We start from the raw sequence: 18,073 nt of genomic DNA, 5'->3' as shown, positions 1-18,073 counted from the left end.
TAAGTATGCTTACCAAGCAAGATGATACCCAAATCTCTTATAAGTTGTCAGGAGCTCCTTAATAATGGCAGGAGAGATACCTCAAGGATGGCCAGTTTCCACCTAGTGCTAGGTTCTGTGAAGAAGCTCCCAACAAATGACAACCTAAGGTTTTTAAATCAAAACCTGGCACCGTGAGTTCATGGCCCTGCTTCTATGGTCATGAGACTGTAAGACTTGACCTTGACTGGGCGTCCCATGGTTGTGGGATGGGAACCAAAAGTCTGAGACTTTCTCAGATGTGCAGCTATGAGAAGTTTCCTGCCTGCCTTTTCCTTTATTCAGCAAACAAGAGTGAAAAAGGATCAGGTTGGCTTTAGAATAAATTCTAAACCATTAGACTTTTCTTAGTATGAAGGAGAAATTGAAATATGTCACCAGACTCCTCAAAATATAGTGGTCTTCCACATTACTACCACAAAAGCTTAGCTTCTAAGCCCAAAGTTAGATAACCACTGCCATCTGCAATAGCAAATTAAATATTGTGCTGCAGGAAAGCAGCCATTGGGGGACTTCAAACCTGGAAGCTTTGGGAGCTACAAAATTCAGGACAGGGACCACTGTTTGTCCAGCCCCTACACAATACAATAGTCTCACCTCCTAGTTTTGCAGTTTTCTTTTTCAGTAGACCAGCAGTTAAGAGTAAACTCTAGTGAGATGATTCAGCACTTTTGCAGAGTGAAATTTTCCTATGAAATAGAGATAAATTGTGGCTAGAGAGCAAGATGTTCTCTAATCCACCCCCATACTAACCTATTGCTGCTATTTGTATTGCTTCCTGTCCTGATTAAACTTGGGTTTAAAAAACTCATATCTTTCTGCAGTCTATTCCAACACTTCTCCAAAAAAGGTATTTTTTGTAGCTAATGAAAGTGTTCCCTCAAAATATATCTCTTTTAGCTTATCTCTGCATGCATGGCAAGTGTAGATGGGAATAAATCCTTTTAGCTGCTTAAGTTAGATAGAATGAAGAGTAAATGAGATAGGTGGGATAAAAACATATCCATTATAATCACAGCATTAGACAATTAATAACTTCCACTATGGAAGTGTCTTAGAAAAAAGGTTTTAAGCATATGCATATATCTTTTAATAGAAGATGTGGATCTTGTTTCAGCAGAACAGATGGAGGTAAAAAAAATATGTATAAATGTATTCCCAGTAGCATATTTAAATCAGTGGGTGAATGCTAACACTGAAAATGGAGAAGTAATCATTGTCCTGGTGTTTGATTTTATTAGGTTATGTTTAACTAACACATGAAATGGAATATATGCAATCAATTGGCAGGAGAATCATAGCAGTGCTCTGATGTTGTGCAGCTTCCTGCCCTATTCCAACTCACTGCATAGTTGTAAGGAATGCCTTACTAGCCTTGAGTAAAGAGAAGGAGTGATGTTGCCTAGGAAACAATCAGACAAGAGTGGCAGGAATCCACATCACTTAACAGGACCTTCCCTAATGGATCAGGCAGTTTAATTGGTGGACATGATGTTTTTACTTTCAGACTTCTGCTAATGTAGCCTTATTAATAAAGTAGAGTTGGTTCATCTAATCCTGTATCCTGTCTGGTTTACCTGGAAAGGTTGACAGTGGTAGACAACATCTAGAGTAGAAAGCCTTTGCAAAGATATCCTTAGTCACATTGGCTTCCAGGTCTATGGAATCCCTTGTTTTCACTATTCCAGAATATGTGGATTGCTGTCACTAATCTGATATATATACCAGATCATTCGCATCAGATGTTAGAATTCCTGGGCATCTGTCAACAAGTGGGCAACAAGACTCAAGGAATATGGCTGGGCAACCAGCGCTTAGATTTGTAGGATGATTAGAAGAACAACAACCATAGAAAAGACAAAAGTATACTGTGTTGTGAAAATTGTAACATTACGGCCACCTATTATAAATCACAACATACAAAGTGAGCCCCCTTAAAGCAAATGATTGAACTGTGGAGAACTTATTGGGACATTATCATTGAACAATAATTACCAGATCAAATAATTTATTTTATTACCAGAAATAAGTTATTCAGGGATGCAGAACTGGAAGAGATTTTAAAAAAATATGAAAATGGAAGCCCCCCCTCCTCCAAAATAGTAGAACAGTAAAAGAAACTTGACAAACACTAAGAATTTTTAATACAGATAGAGCAGTGGAATTTGGCCTAGAGAAATGTTCTGCAGTAGCAATAAGTCAGGGTAAAAGCATAAACAGTAATGAAATTGAAATCCAAATGGCTAAACTGTCAGAAGGAAGCCTACAAGTATCAGGGAACTTCACAGTTGGATAACATCAAGCAAGTTAAATATTAAATATGAGCAATAATTTCCTGCTCTTCGCACATTCAAGCATTGCTAGTGATTTTGATTCATATTTAATGCCTCCACAAATATTTCAAACTTAGATATTTGAAACGATATCCATCATTTCTGGAATTTTTCCAGTGGCACTTTTGGAAGAAAACAATTAGTAAAACCAAAGCACTTGACCACAGGGACGCTGCTGTGATTGTACGGGCAAAGGACTATAAGGATTGCAAAGTTACTTTTACAATTTTCAGAGTCGCTGACAGTGAGATGAGCAACCTATTAAATAAATCAATAAACAAGCTTTTTTAGCACCTTTTTAACTTCAAACATTTGCTAAACAGGACAGACATTAACTGAAGACTACCTGTATAACATGTGAGGAATAAATACAACCAGCCTGATTCTACAATCTCAGATTTGCACAGGGAAATTCTTTTCTCATTGGAATTCTGCAGTTCTGTCCAGTGGAGGCAGCAGATCTGTGAGGCTACATGGACATGCGTGCAATGTCCTCTAGAACAATGTTTCTCAACCTTGGCAACTTTAAGTTGTGTGGACTCCAACTCCCTGAGTTTCCAAGCCGGCATGCTTTAGAAGCTCTTAAAATCGTTTCCAGTCTCAGAAATCTGTAGACGAAGTCAGAGGAAGAATTAATTTCTGAGTAAACAATCATAGAGATCCATGACGGTGTGCAATGGGCCTAGGACAGAGGTGACAGATTCAAGGTAAGATGTGATAGCAATCTCAAAGCCACGGACAGGGGATCAGAGTTCTCTATTGTAACTGCCTACTGAAACTGCTCAGTTATGTATAATATAAAATTATTCGTGGGTATAATTCATCCTAAAAGAGCAGAAGAATGAGTTCAATTTATTGCAGTGACAAAAATTTAAATTCTAACCTTAATTCCTTCCTTGAATTTAATGGAACTTCAAGGGAAAGCTTAACTTTCAAATAAGGAGCAACCTTGTTTACTAAGTGGGTCTTAGTAAAGTCTTTCAAGTCTTTCAAATCCACTTTCTGCCATATAATCTGGATGACTTTGAGCTAGCACTGTATATCAACCCATCACTGCTTTGATTCCTGTTCAAAAGGTGGAGTATCATAAGCAGATGAAGCTAATACCCCAATACTTAACATGTGAACATTTTAGCTTAAATTTGGTTAGATGGTGCTTGGGATATTTATATAGCAGATAAATATTTAGCTAGCTACTAAGCAAATTGAATCTAGATAAATGTCCAGTGGCTGTTGTGCTTTGGATTATACTGTACATCTGTTTACATCTGTACTGACATAGAATTGATTTGATATATACTTTTAACAATCTGAAGCTACTGTTCTTTGCTTTTATTGGGGAAAATATTAAACGATCAGTAGGAACATTATATTTTCATGGGACTTTATAGAAATGTTGAAAAATAGAAAATAGAATTTTTATCTCTTTTCCTAGCAAGAGTGAAATAGTTGCATAAGGGGAGCTAACAATCTTGAGAGGAGCAAAAGAGATGACATAGAAGAAATTAGAACAGAACAGAACAGAATAGAGCTGGAAGGGACCTTGGAGGTCTTCTAGTCCAGCCCCCTGCTCAAGCAGGAGAACCTATACCATCTCAGACAAGTCTCTTCTTAAAAACCTCCAGTGATGGAGCACCCACGATTTTTGAAGGCAAGCTGTTCCACTGGTTAATTGTCCTCCCTGTTAGAAGGTTGTTTGTTCTAAGATTTAGGGTATGTTTTAGTATTTTCCTAGCTTTTTAAAAATAGTTTTCTAAGTGAAACGATCTGTGCTTTTTTCAGAAGTAGGAGAAAACATTCTGCTAGCTTCAACTGAAAGAAATTGATAAAATTGATGTTAGTTATTGTCAAGACCTTTGAATAACAAGCTTGAATGGCAAATCAATGGAAGACTGCACTAAATAATATGAAATCCATTTTGTATTTTCTTAAATTGAGGTTAATATGCAAAAAAGGTTTGTATACTATTTAATACAGGTTGGTTGTAATCAACTGCTGTTGGAGAAGTATCTCAGGAACTGAAACTTTAACCAATATGGTTTAAGTTATAGTTGTGTTTTACGCTGGTAGCAGCAGGGTTAATATTGTTCAAGATGATTTGTTCTCTACTGTGGATTGTTTAGGTACAGGGATTGGCTAAAAAAGTATTATATTACCCTGAAAAGCTATGCAGGTAGTGCTAGACTTACAACATGGTCATACGTTGTGAGGGTCATAAAGCCACATGACTGACTCTTTTTTGTGGTGGTCTTTTGCAGTTAAATGAACCAATAGTTCACTATGGATCAGTTTTGCCAAAAACTGGAAATAAATGCCATATTTAGGCAAAAATAATGTAAGACACAATAATATGACTGTGGGACCCTGCAATTGGCAATAAATGTGGGCCAGTTGCTAAGCACCCAACGTGATTGCAGGAGGAAGTGTCAGAACTTCAGAACTGGGTCATAAGTACACCCAATCTGTCGTAACTTTAAATGGCTGCTAAGTGAACTACCTGTATCTGATCTGCAATAAGAGTTTGTTAATACAGATTGCCACATTGAAATTTAGTGGTTTTATTTGTCTGTTTTAGAAGGTACAGAAAAAAAGCCTTTTGAAAAATCAGTCAGTATTTTGGGAGTTCCATTTATAATTCCTAAATCATCTTTTTGTTAGGCATTTTGTTGGTGTGTATCCCTGTGTTGTAATTCTTTAACAATTTTGCATGCCTTTGTACATTTTTAAAATTTGTACCTTAAAAATTTAAAGTAAATCTCAACACGAATAATTTTTGAATTAATTCTGTTTGAATTACTTTTATCCCATCTATTCTCCAGGCTTATACCAAATAGCTAACCTTTTCAAAAATCCTTAGTCTGCAGGAAAATATGCAAAACAGCAGTGGGAATAAGTACCTAGCAATAACAAATATTAGAAGCAGTAACTAATTAAAATAGGAAGTAAAACTTAATTATCTTGGATTTCTTGAGAATTTTTTGCAAAGAAGTTAAAAGAGTGATGGGGCATCTCTCAGAAGAAGATTTCAGAATTTAACCACATCCTTCCATGGTTGCAACCAATCTATCTCAAAACTTGCTTGGACATTAAGAGGGGCCTCCCAAAGATTACCTCAATAAATGGGCAGTTTTATCAAAGAGAATATTTGATTAAATATGAAGATTTTGTCATTTGCTCATTCTCACAAGCAGAAAAGACGACCAAATAAATATAAGTTTGTGCAATCACTGTAACTTGGCTAGTTAATAGTCTGAGTGATTATAATTTGAATAGTTTCTCCCAGAGTGCTGTGTAATTAAGCTGTAACAATTGCATGAACACCAGAGAGACAATAAAGAGGTAGAGCTTCCAAAACTTCTTCGGCAACAACAATACAAAATTCAGATGGGACAAATGTAAGTCTGGAAGTTGAGATCCAACAGGAATTTTAGAAAGATATTGCTCAGGGAGTGTGATGCAAAGTGACAGGAATTGAAATTCTTTTTTTTTTTTACAAATTTTATTTATAATACAGTTAAAAACAAACAAACATTGGATTTAACGTGACATTCCAGTATATACATTCTTATCAGATTATTCCACTTTTTACAATCAATTATTCATCTCTACATATACATCTAATTTTTATATACAATACTTATTCTAAAATAACATATATTTCTATCTTAACATTCATCTTTAATCCTGACCGTCCTCTTCAAATTCCTCCAGCGGTAAAATTTATCCCAGGTTTCATAATAAACTGATCCACATTTATCTTTTAATATCATTGTGAGCCTGTCCATTTCCGCACATGCTAATATTTTATGTATTAACTCTTCCTCTGTGGGAATTTCCTTGCTCTTCCATTTTTGCGCAAAAGCAAGCCTAGCTGCAGTCAGGATGTGTAGCAGCAGGTAGATTGTTCCCTTGTCGTATTTTAGGAATTGAAATTCTTGATGTTCAGATCCATGTGCTTTGTGGATCATACAGATTTTTGAAGCTCTTCCACATTTTCACTCCTCGGCATTCTGCTGCTTCAGTCTCCCTCTTGTGAAGCTTTTCTATTTTAGTTGTCAAAGTCATGTGACCCTATCAGCCAATTGCAACACAGCAGGAGGAATGGAAACTTCTTTCTGAGATGAAAGTAAGTCAGAATAGTTCAGCCTTTTCACATTCTGCTGTTCAGGTTCACGACTCCTCAGATTTACGTTTTTATTACTTTCCTGACTTTTATTAGGCTCAGAAGAAGAATTACACGGTTTCTTTTAAATACTTTTATTGCAATGTCACTTTTCCTAATGGTGTTATCTCGTGCATTTGCAATGTAGCTGATTGGAGTTTTTTTGTTTTTGTTTTTTTTAAAGGAATGAGATTCAGAAGCTGTGATTTACAGAGAAATGCCAGTTTTAGCAATCTTCCTCCAATAATCTGGTCTAAAAGCTTGACAATTGTCACTTGCCAAACGTTTGTGTGACAGGCACTCCCACCTCTTCTCTACCTTAGGAGCAAGAGAGGAAATGGTTACCACAAACACCCCAGGATCCAGTCTTAACCAATTGCACATAAAGTTGGAATCAGGATTATTTGCTAAAGTTGTCAACAAGTTATTCCTCAGTGGCTTCAAAATTCTGGCATTAAATTATTAGCATGTTTAATTTAAGAGAAACTTAAAGAATGATGTAGCTTTTATGTTTATATAATACATGTTATATCAGGAATAAAAATTATAAAATTTGCCTAAAGCAAAAATGAACACAGACAACAATATCTTACTCTGGTATATGTGTGCATGTGTGTGTGTGTGTGCACGCTCATTGTGTGGGAGTTCTTCCCTATTTGCGATATTCTCAAATTGGTTTGATACTCTTCTACTATTCATATGGTTTTTTTTGTATGAAAAGCAATCACATCTCTTTTTGATAAGCACTGATCTTTTGAAATGATACATCTGCCCAAATAGATTTCCTTGCATTTAGCTATTTTTTTCCTTTAGTAAGTCATATTGATGCTATTAGCTTTCAAGTGCAACTCGGAATCCCAAATCTGAAACAGATAATGTGATATATTTTATTAGCCTGTTATCTCTCTGCGAAGCAATAAAAACTTATAAGTGTACAGAGATAAGTTTCTAAGTCTGTAAAAACAGAAATTGTTTGAAACATTCCAATATTTTAATTGTTTTGGGGAGAGGATAACATCTGCTCTATATGCTCTGTAACATTAGGAATTGGTTTGAGTCACTAGATTAAGCTAATACAATTTGAATATTTGAGATGATTAAGGAGGCTTCTATAGCTGTAACTACAGTAAATGTTTGTATTTTCTGTCCTTCAGCAGATAGTGGAAAAGACCTAGGAATCACTGGGCCATGCATACCGCATGCACTTCAAGGAAGGTAACCCCACTTTTAAGGCGTGGGGGGGGGGCTGCCCTAAACAGAAGATTTGAGGCAACATAAAAAAGGCAACAAACTTTTCTTGGTTGATGTATCTCTAAAGCTTGGGTGAGACAGCTTGTTTTGGGATTCTCTGTAACTTTTATTAGAGACATAGCTATTATACCTTAATGCAGAGTCCCCCACCTTTTGGGATTGGTGGCCCGGAGCGGAGGGAGGGGGGAAAGAAGAGATGGTTTTGAGGGGAAGGGAAGCACACAAACACCGATTGCTTGCACGAGAGGGGCCATGAGCACTCGCATGAATGGGGTGGCAAACGCCTGTGACACTCGCACGAATGGGGCCGCAAATGCCCACAACACTGGCGCTGGACCTTGAAATACAAAGAGGCAGAAGAAATAAGAAAGTGCAGCATTCCCTATCTGGTGCAGATGTTAGCCAGCAGGAGGTTTTAAAAGACCGTTCCTAGTTTTACTGTTCCCGAGTATATGCAATACCCAGTAATATTGCCAAGGCCAAATGATAGTTTCATAGCAGTCAGAATCTTTGATATCCTGCATAATTACTTCTTTCGCTTTGTAACTTATGGGCAAAATCATTATGCTACCGTGTCATGTATGTAAAATGTGAGATTTTTTCCCCCTTTATTTCCTTGATGCAAAGGATGAGTTTATTTGATTCAGAATTTTTGTTTTGTCGTGGTACAGAGTCATCATAGAACTCTGTTGTAGCAAACGCAGTTATAAAATGTGTTAAAACTTGATTTTAATTTTTTTGTTGTTAATCAATGGTGCAGTTGTCAAAGTACACATGTTGTTGTAATTGAGCATGCACTTTAGATACCCATCCTACTTTACAGGATTGTAAGCATAGTGATAAAATGCATGGCAACATTGATCTTCCACAGGAAACTGTAAGACAAATAATAAATTATTTTTTCTTTTTTCCCAAAAATATTTCTAACTTGCTTTTTTTAATCTTCATAGTAGCAGTATAAAATATCATGTTAAAAACTCTTGGTTCCTTCAGGTCTTCCCTTGGTGCACCGACACTGGGTAATGGAGTCCATCCATTTTGCTGCTGGTCATTCTCTTTTTTCTTCTACTTCTTCCAGTATTATGCAACCAAATCATTAGGATTTGTTGAGCCTGATCAATTGTACCTGAGTAAGAACTTTATATTGATTTTTTTTTGATGATCCATCTGTTGGTTTTCTTGGCTATCCATGGTATTCACAAGAGTCCTGTCCAACACCTACATTCAAAAGCATCAGTAGTCTTTCTATTCTGCTTCTTCAGAGTCACTTCCAAAGCAAAAACTGTAGCCTGCACCATCCTGACCTATTTAAGTATAGACATATCCCAGCATCTGAGTATCTTTTTCATGGCTTTCTCTACCAAGTGCAACATATTTCTTGAGAGTTGGTTCCTTTCCTATGATAACTGATCCTAAAAGGCAGAAGCTGTCCACAGGTTCAGTATCTTTATTGTCAATAATTTTTAAATAATATTTTTATTAAAAGTTTTAATCATAGTAATAAAAAATGATGACACAACATAAAGAAAAAAGAAAAAGAGAAACAAATGCAAAGATGCAAGAAAGAAAAAATAGAAAAAAAAACTAAGAAAGTGGCTTCCCATTCTCCTCATGACAAGTATAAACAGTTTCACTATCTCTTTACCTCCTCTTGATTAACATATATAAAATTCTTTATCCCATAACTCAGCTCTTAACTATACAGGTAGCCCTTCTCTTATGATCAGTTACTTAGCGACCATTTGACGTTATGACAGGCCTCCTTGGAGATACTTACAACTTGGATTTGAAGTTCCATGACTGCTCTTTGGGTATTTGGCAACTACCCTGTTTGCAGCATCCTGCGGTCACATGACTGTGTTTTATGATGGTTTTGCCCAAACCTGCATTTACTTATTTATTTGGTTTGCTTAATGACTGCAGAATTCACTTAATGATCACGGCATGGTGATTACTTAAGGACCACTGCAAAAAAAGTTGTAAAATTGGATCGGTCACATGGGTGACCTAATTTACAACCATCATGATTTACAGATGTAATGGGCAGGCTCCATTATGGTTGTAACTCAAGAACTAACTATTGACAAGTCCAATAAGTCATCCAGGTATCAACAAAAAGTCCAAACTGAGTCCTAAAAATATAACATTAGTTAGCAAATATATAAATCTCATCATCCCATATCTCAACTCTTCATGGTAAGCAAATCCAGCACACATTATTGTAAATTCTAAGGCTGGTTGCTATATCTGTTGTCATTAGTTTGGTCCCTATAACTAAACTTAGTCCCATTCTGTTCCTGATGTTTTTCTTGAAATTGGTAGATATATGGTCAAGATCATTCCATGGAAACTGAATGGCTTTCTTCTTCCACTTTAGCCTAACTTGTAAATTGCACATGAATAATTGATCTTTTCTGCAATCAGCCCCGGCCAATTGTTTGTATATATAATTGATACATTGTCTGCAAATCTAATTGATACTATTCAATCATTGATGACATTGTAACCAATGCAATTCTTGATGTGTTTTTCTGGACTATGAAAGCAACACTGTTCCCTCTTTGTTTTTTTTCTCCAGAGTAGTAAAAATCTTCTGACTGAACTCCAGTCCATTTCAATTTGCCCTACACTGTCAATTATTTTGTTTTGTCTACCTATGTGGTTTTCTTGCTATCCTCTACTCAGTATGAAATGATACCTTTGCTCTTGTCAATAAAGCAATCATTTGCCTCCAGCATCTTCCTATATCACAGCTGCACAATATCGATGCTGGCTTCCTTTAGCTGAGCAACTAGGATGACCTTCACACCTTAAGTGACCTTGCTGAGAATATATATTTTTGATGTATTCTTCAGTTGTTCTTCTTTTATGCCTCCCAGCAACATCTCCCGACCATAAGGCAGCAAAGGTGGTGGAGAAAACCATATTGCAAGTATTTATAAAAAGTAAAAATATACTTCTAAATGTCAGAGGCATCCAATAGCAGAGGCAGGCCATCCAAAGAGATTCCACGTAGTCCATGCTTTTCAGAAATCAAAGCATCTAAATAGTGAAGCTCAGGGGAAAAAAAAGTAGAAGAAGCCATTGTTCTGGAACATCAAGGTACCCAGAACAAAGTGTGCTATGGCTTGCTCTGTTTTCATGTTCCAAATGGAGGGACCTTTCAAAAGAACCATTGTGGACAGGCATTATGATAGTAAATTTTGATGTTATAAAAGGCTTGATAACAATTCTGAGTCCTAATTTTCTAAAACAGAGAGAGAGAGATGTAAACACAGCTGTACAGAGATGTTCCTGGACAATACCATGATATCTGTACTTGATCATAGCATTGGTTCCAGACTCTGATCATGAAAGTTCCACATTTCTACTACTAAATGAGTATTGTTTTCATCCAGTCTGGATTCTGTAGCAATATATTAATCATTGTCTAGTTTAACTGGCTTTAGAAGAAGTCAGCATTTAAATAATGGAAAGTTGAGTGACAACAATGGATTTGTGAAAACATTCCTACAGCATTCTTGAGTATGACTGTGAGGGAAACCAAGGAGCTTCTTTAATAATATTAATATATTAAGTAAACAAATAATCATTCCTGTGATGCTATATTGACACATTGAGAAAAAAAAACCCATGTGCCAAAGAATAAAAGTGAGAAAAACCTGTGGGAAGTGAGAGGAAGAAAACAGCCAGAAAGTCTAACTGAGGGTGAAGACAATAGGAAGTTATCCAAGGAGCAGCAAAATCACATGGAGGCATAAGTGCAAGAATACACACTATCCCTCAACACATCCTCAAGATCCCAAAAGTGCCCACAACCCCAAAGATCACAATACAAGACAAACAGGCACTCAGCAGATATTTCATGAAATTAGATTAAGGTAGAAACCTAGAGAGATGTTTGTATCTGGGTTTGCATTATTTTGAGTTTTATATCCTGGCTTGAGTTCTTGTAAACGTACGAGGTGTGCTATACATTTTAAAAAAATATTTAGCTAATTTTGACCAAGTAGATTGATCCTCTGGTTTGTAGAAAAAGAGAAAAAAAATGTAAACACTTTCTTTACACAACTGCTGCTCTTTTCCTCCCGGAGTGTGAGAAAACAAATCTCACAAGTTACTTCAGACATCATCCCATAGTAGACTTAGTATTGCTAGGGGCATTCTTTTACTTCTCTGACAGGATATTTTTCTTTCTCAGAGTCTCATTTGGTTTGGGGATAAGAAAAGTCTGCATTCATTTATCCTGGACAATAACATGTAGATAAAATATTCAGAATATTTTTGTTTAAGCATTTCTCATCTGCAGAAATCAATAATCACTCATCTAAATTAAAAAGGTTAAAAACTGGTCAGAGGAAAAAAAAAAGGAGAAAAATACAATACCCCTGGCAATCTTAGTTTTACTACTCAATAGAAAAAGCAATTTCTGTTAGGTTTCAGTGAGTTGTTTTTTTTAATGGGCAATGCTACAGGGAAGCAGGTCATCTTGTTCTATCTTGATGAGTGCATTATTTACTCACTTATGTACATACTGTATGTGAACATCCTTTGCTTTATAGTAAAAAAAAGAGAAAATCTTTAAAAAGTTGGAAAACAAACGAGGATTTGCTTGGCACAAGTGATTAATAGACCCAAATCAACAGCTGCCCACATTGTTATTGTCTCAGTGTATAGCCTAGATCAGGGGTAGGCAACTTTGGCTCTTTTATGACTTGTGGACTACAACTCCCAGAATTTATGAACCAGCATGGCTATGTCATTGAGAATCACAGGCAGTCCTAAAACATCTACTAATAATTGACATTCTGGGTCATATACACAATTAGCACCTCCATATTTTTTTTTTAACTCAAGATTTGATACCCAGCTTGATATCCTAGGTCAGGGGTAGGCAACCTTGGCTCTTTTATGACTCGTGGACTTCAATTCCCAGAATTCCTGAGCCAGCATGGCTGGCTCAGGAATTCAGGGAGTTGAAGTCCACGAGTCATAAAAGAGCCAAGGTTGCCTATCCCTGGCCTAGATCAGTAGTTCTCAACCTGTGGGTTGGGACCCCATTTGGGGTCGAACGACCATTTCACGGGGGTCGCCAAACAACGCAGTCCGCCATTTTTTTCCCCCTTTTCCTTAGCTGTGCTACTCCCTTTTATTTTATTGGCTTTTGAAAGCCAATAGAATAGACTCTCTTGAATAGAATCTAATTCTATTGGCTTTCAAAAGCCAATATAAATTGTCCAGGCTGTCTCTGCCCTGCTGAGCCTGCAAAAAGTCCCATTCTGCAAACAGTGCTGCACCAGTTGAGTAGTCCTCGACTTACGACCAGTTGAGTAGTCCTCGACTTACAACCGGTTGGGGGTCGCAGCATTAAAAAGGTTGAGAACCCCGGCCTAGATGAAATGTACACGTTATGCTGTAGGAATTCTGGCCACTCAGAGTTGCCTGTACTGTGAGATGAATGGCAAACAAATTGGATAAACAAAGAAGCAAAATAAAAATAGCCCTGAAATGATGGATTAATAATAATAATAATAATAATAATAATCCCCCAGTGAGGCACTACCTTGACGTGGTTGTGGGGCTTGTGTACTCTGAGGAAGATGAGAGCTATGCCAGAGGTTCAACCATACTGGACAGGTCTCATCAGAGGAGTCAGACAAAGAGTGTCTCTCCCATAAAAAATATGGTGAGACGTAAATTTCAGAATGCCATACCGGCTCGGATGTCGCCCGGGTTAACAAGGTCCGCGCTAGATATTGAAGTTCCTGGATATCTGGTGAAAAATGGGTTACAGGACTCAGGACTGTTGGCTGAGCAACCAGGGCCAGCAGCTGCAGAACTACTGGAAGAAAAGGTGTTTACCCGTCGCAGATACACAGTGATGGAAAACAAAGAAATAATGATCTGTTACTACAGATCAAGTCCAACAAGAAGAGGATATCTAAAACGAATGCACCAGTTCTGGAAAGAACAACATCCAGAATCAGAAATAACAGAACAGAGACTAGCAGATCAACGCCGATTTATAACACGAAATAAAGTATTTACAGAAACAGAATTGGACGAACTGCAAAGGTTTACCCAGGGCAAAGAAATCAAAGCCTTACCAGAAGTAATTCAGAATGTAGAGGCAAACCAGGGGGAGTTGGCAGTGAAGGAATCCAGCAGAGATATACAACTGTTCTCATTTGGAAACCAGGCACCTCTTCCTCAGGAAGAACAAAACCCTCTAACTAAAGAAATAAAAGAATTGAAACAAAGAATAACTGAGCATCTAGAACAGCACAAAAACAACAGAATAAGGCTGCCTGCATTGAAGCTTGTTCCAAAGAAACAGCTAGCACAAGCATTAAAAGATGCAAATACTGCAATAGCAAGTATAAGCACCAATTCACTGCAAGAAACAAACCAACTAATGTACAGCACAGCTGCAGTTATAACTGAATACCTGGGATGCAAAATCAACAAAGAAGAAAAACAAACAAACAGTGCACCAGAAAAATGGAAGGTTAGACTAGAAAATAAGATCAGCAAGTTAAGATCACATGCAAGCAAGCTAGAACAGATGAAAGAAAAGAAGCTGAAGAACAAGAAGACCAAAGAATACCTAATCAAGAAATACCACTTAGAAACAAGGAAGATCAAGGAAGCACTGGAAATAATAAAGCAACAAATAACAGCTATAGCCAGGAAAATCAGTAGATATGAAGCTCGAATTGCAAACTATAGGCAGAACCTCCAATTTCAATCCAATCAGAAACGTTTCTACCAATCCATCAATGGAGAAACTGCAAGGAATCAGTCAGTACCTGACAAGGAAGAAACAGTGCAGTTCTGGAAGCAGATATGGGATAACCCAAAGAAATACAACAAGGATGCGGCTTGGTTAAAAGAGGTGGATGCAAATAAAACAGAAGTTGAAATGAAAGAACTAGTAATAACAACAAAAATGGTAGAAAAAAGAGCAAAGAAAATCAAAAATTGGTCAGCACCAGGTGAAGATGAACTGCATGGGTTTTGGTTGAAACATCTAACTGTTATACACCCACTCATTGCCAAGCAGTTCAACAATATACTACAAGGAGGAGAAATTGAAAAGTGGCTAACAACTGGGAAAACCTACCTAATAATGAAAAATCCAGCAAAAGGGGCAACACCAGGTAACTACAGGCCAATTACCTGCTTACCAACAACTTTCAAATTACTAACTGGTGTGGTAGCTGATGCAGTACAACAGCATCTAGTTGAAAACAATCTCTTTCCACCTGAGCAGAAAGGAAACCGCCCCAATAGCAGAGGAACAAAAGATCAACTCCTAATAGACAAAATGATCTTGGAAAACTGCAAGAGAAGGAAGACCAACCTGAATGTGGCATGGATTGACTACAAAAAGGCATTTGACTCTCTGCCACATGATTGGATAATAAAGTGCCTAGAAATAACAGGAGTCAGTAGAAACATCAGAAAATTTGTGCAAAGATCGATGGCACAATGGAAGACACAGTTGCAGATCAATGGTGAGAAGCTGGGAGAGGTTAATATCAAGAGAGGAATATTTCAAGGAGATTCATTATCACCATTACTATTTGTTATTGCACTGTTTCCTCTGTCAACAATACTGAATAACTCAGGACATGGCTATCAAACATCAAAAACATCTGCTAGACTATCCCACCTCCTTTACATGGATGATCTGAAGCTGTATGGAAAAACATCATCTGAAATAGAATCGCTGCTCAACACTGTCCGTATATATAGCCAAGATATTGTAATGGAGTTTGGCTTGGACAAATGTGCCACACTTACTATCAAACAAGGAAAAATAGTGAAAACTGAAGGAATCAAGATGCCCCACGAAAATAACATTAAGAGTCTGGATGAGGAAGAGTACTACAAATACTTGGGTATCCTTCAAGCTGACAACATCAAGCACACTGAAGTCAAGAAAAAGATTAGAGGTGAATACATCAAGAGAGTGAAGAAGATCTTAAAATCCAAACTCAATGGAGGAAATACCATAAAGGCAATCAACACCTGGGCAATCCCAGTCATTAGGTACACAGCTGGAATAGTGGACTGGACTCAAGCAGAACTAAAATCAATGGATAGGCAGACCAGAAAAATAATGACAATGAATCATGCCTTTCATCCACGCAGTGACATTGATAGACTTTATCTACCAAGGCAAATAGGTGGGCGTGGAATGCTACAAGTACATCAGATGGTTGAAGAAGAAAAAATGGCTTTGGAAGAATATCTGAAGAACAATGATGAAGATGCACTGAAATTAGTATATCAGGAAGGCTTACTAACTACTGGAGAGACCAAACTGGCCTACAAGAAAGACCAAATGAAGAACAGAATAGAGGCATGGGAAGACAAAGCACTACATGGCCAATACATGAAAAAAATAGCTGGGAAAGCAGATAATAATAAAACCTGGCAATGGCTAAGAGCAGGAAAATTGAAGAAAGAGACCGAGGGACTAATTCTGGCTGCACAAGACCAAGCCTTAAGGACAAATGCATACAAAGTCAAAATTGAGAAGACAGCAACAGACAGTAAGTGCCGCCTATGCAAAGAAGCTGAAGAAACAGTGGACCACTTGGTAAGCTGTTGCAAGAAGATTGCACAAACTGATTACAAGCAGCGGCATGACAAAGTAGCAACAATGGTGCATTGGAAGATCTGCAAAAAATATCATTTGCCTGTAAGCAAAAACTGGTGGGATCATAAAATAGAGAAAGTCATAGAAAATGATAAAATTAAACTGCTCTGGGACTTCAGAATTCAAACAGACAAGCACCTGCAACATAACACCCCAGACTTAACAATTGTCGATAAGAAAGACAAAAAAGTCTGGATAGTGGACGTGGCAGTGCCTGGAGATAGCAGAATAGAAGAGAAAGAACTGGAGAAGATAACAAAATACAAAGACCTACAAATAGAAATAGAAAGACTGTGGCAAAAGCAAGCAAGGGTAGTACCAATAGTCATAGGCTCCTTGGGTGCAATCCCAAAACAACTGGAGCACCACTTGAACACCATTGGCATTGACAAATTCGCTATTAGTCAATTGCAAAAGGCGGCCTTATTAGGAACTGCTTCCATCCTGCGACGATACCTGTAATACCATCAAACATCCACATCTGCCTATCCCAGGTCCTGGGTAAGGACTCGATAGGTAGACAAAATGCCAAATCCAGTCTGAACATCTGGCTGACTGTGCGATGATCCATAATAATAATAATAATAATAATAATAATAATAAATAATAATAATTAGAAACAAGGAAGATCAAGGAAGCACTGGAAATAATAAAGCAACAAATAACAGCTATAGCCAGGAAAATCAGTAGATATGAAGCTCGAATTGCAAACTATAGGCAGAACCTCCAATTTCAATCCAATCAGAAACGTTTCTACCAATCCATCAATGGAGAAACTGCAAGGAATCAGTCAGTACCTGACAAGGAAGAAACAGTGCAGTTCTGGAAGCAGATATGGGATAACCCAAAGAAATACAACAAGGATGCGGCTTGGTTAAAAGAGGTGGATGCAAATAAAACAGAAGTTGAAATGAAAGAACTAGTAATAACAACAAAAATGGTAGAAAAAAGAGCAAAGAAAATCAAAAATTGGTCAGCACCAGGTGAAGATGAACTGCATGGGTTTTGGTTGAAACATCTAACTGTTATACACCCACTCATTGCCAAACAGTTCAACAATATACTACAAGGAGGAGAAATTGAAAAGTGGCTAACAACTGGGAAAACCTACCTAATAATGAAAAATCCAGCAAAAGGGGCAACACCAGGTAACTACAGGCCAATTACCTGCTTACCAACAACTTTCAAATTACTAACTGGTGTGGTAGCTGATGCAGTACAACAGCATCTAGTTGAAAACAATCTCTTTCCACCTGAGCAGAAAGGAAACCGCCCCAATAGCAGAGGAACAAAAGATCAACTCCTAATAGACAAAATGATCTTGGAAAACTGCAAGAGAAGGAAGACCAACCTGAATGTGGCATGGATTGACTACAAAAAGGCATTTGACTCTCTGCCACATGATTGGATAATAAAGTGCCTAGAAATAACAGGAGTCAGTAGAAACATCAGAAAATTTGTGCAAAGATCGATGGCACAATGGAAGACACAGTTGCAGATCAATGGTGAGAGGCTGGGAGAGGTTAATATCAAGAGAGGAATATTTCAAGGAGATTCATTATCACCATTACTATTTGTTATTGCACTGTTTCCTCTGTCAACAATACTGAATAACTCAGG

The 18,073-nt window shown here is 37.4% G+C and overlaps 1 protein-coding gene across 12 annotated transcripts in view; it reads left to right on the top strand.

Annotated features, from left to right (window-relative positions):
• Nucleotides 1–18,073, top strand: part of ESR1 (estrogen receptor 1) — a 260,567-nt gene that overhangs the window by 18,154 nt on the left and 224,340 nt on the right. For 2 of the 12 annotated variants that reach the window (XM_039356301.1, XM_039356283.1), the window contains exons 1-2: nt 6,469–6,498; nt 7,689–7,749. The exons of 4 other annotated variants lie outside the window; for them this stretch is intronic. The gene's annotated coding sequence lies outside the window, so the exon portion shown is untranslated. 6 more of the 12 variants (XM_039356284.1, XM_039356286.1, XM_039356289.1 and 3 more) reach the window with 6 other exon arrangements.

The sequence above is a fragment of the Crotalus tigris genome, unplaced genomic scaffold (assembly GCF_016545835.1).
Source record: "Crotalus tigris isolate CLP2741 ecotype Arizona unplaced genomic scaffold, ASM1654583v1 scf7180000018818.712119, whole genome shotgun sequence".
Taxonomy (NCBI): Eukaryota; Metazoa; Chordata; class Lepidosauria; order Squamata; family Viperidae; genus Crotalus; species Crotalus tigris.
The sequence above is the reverse complement of the archived record's forward strand: the minus strand, read 5'-3'. Positions and strand labels throughout refer to the sequence as shown.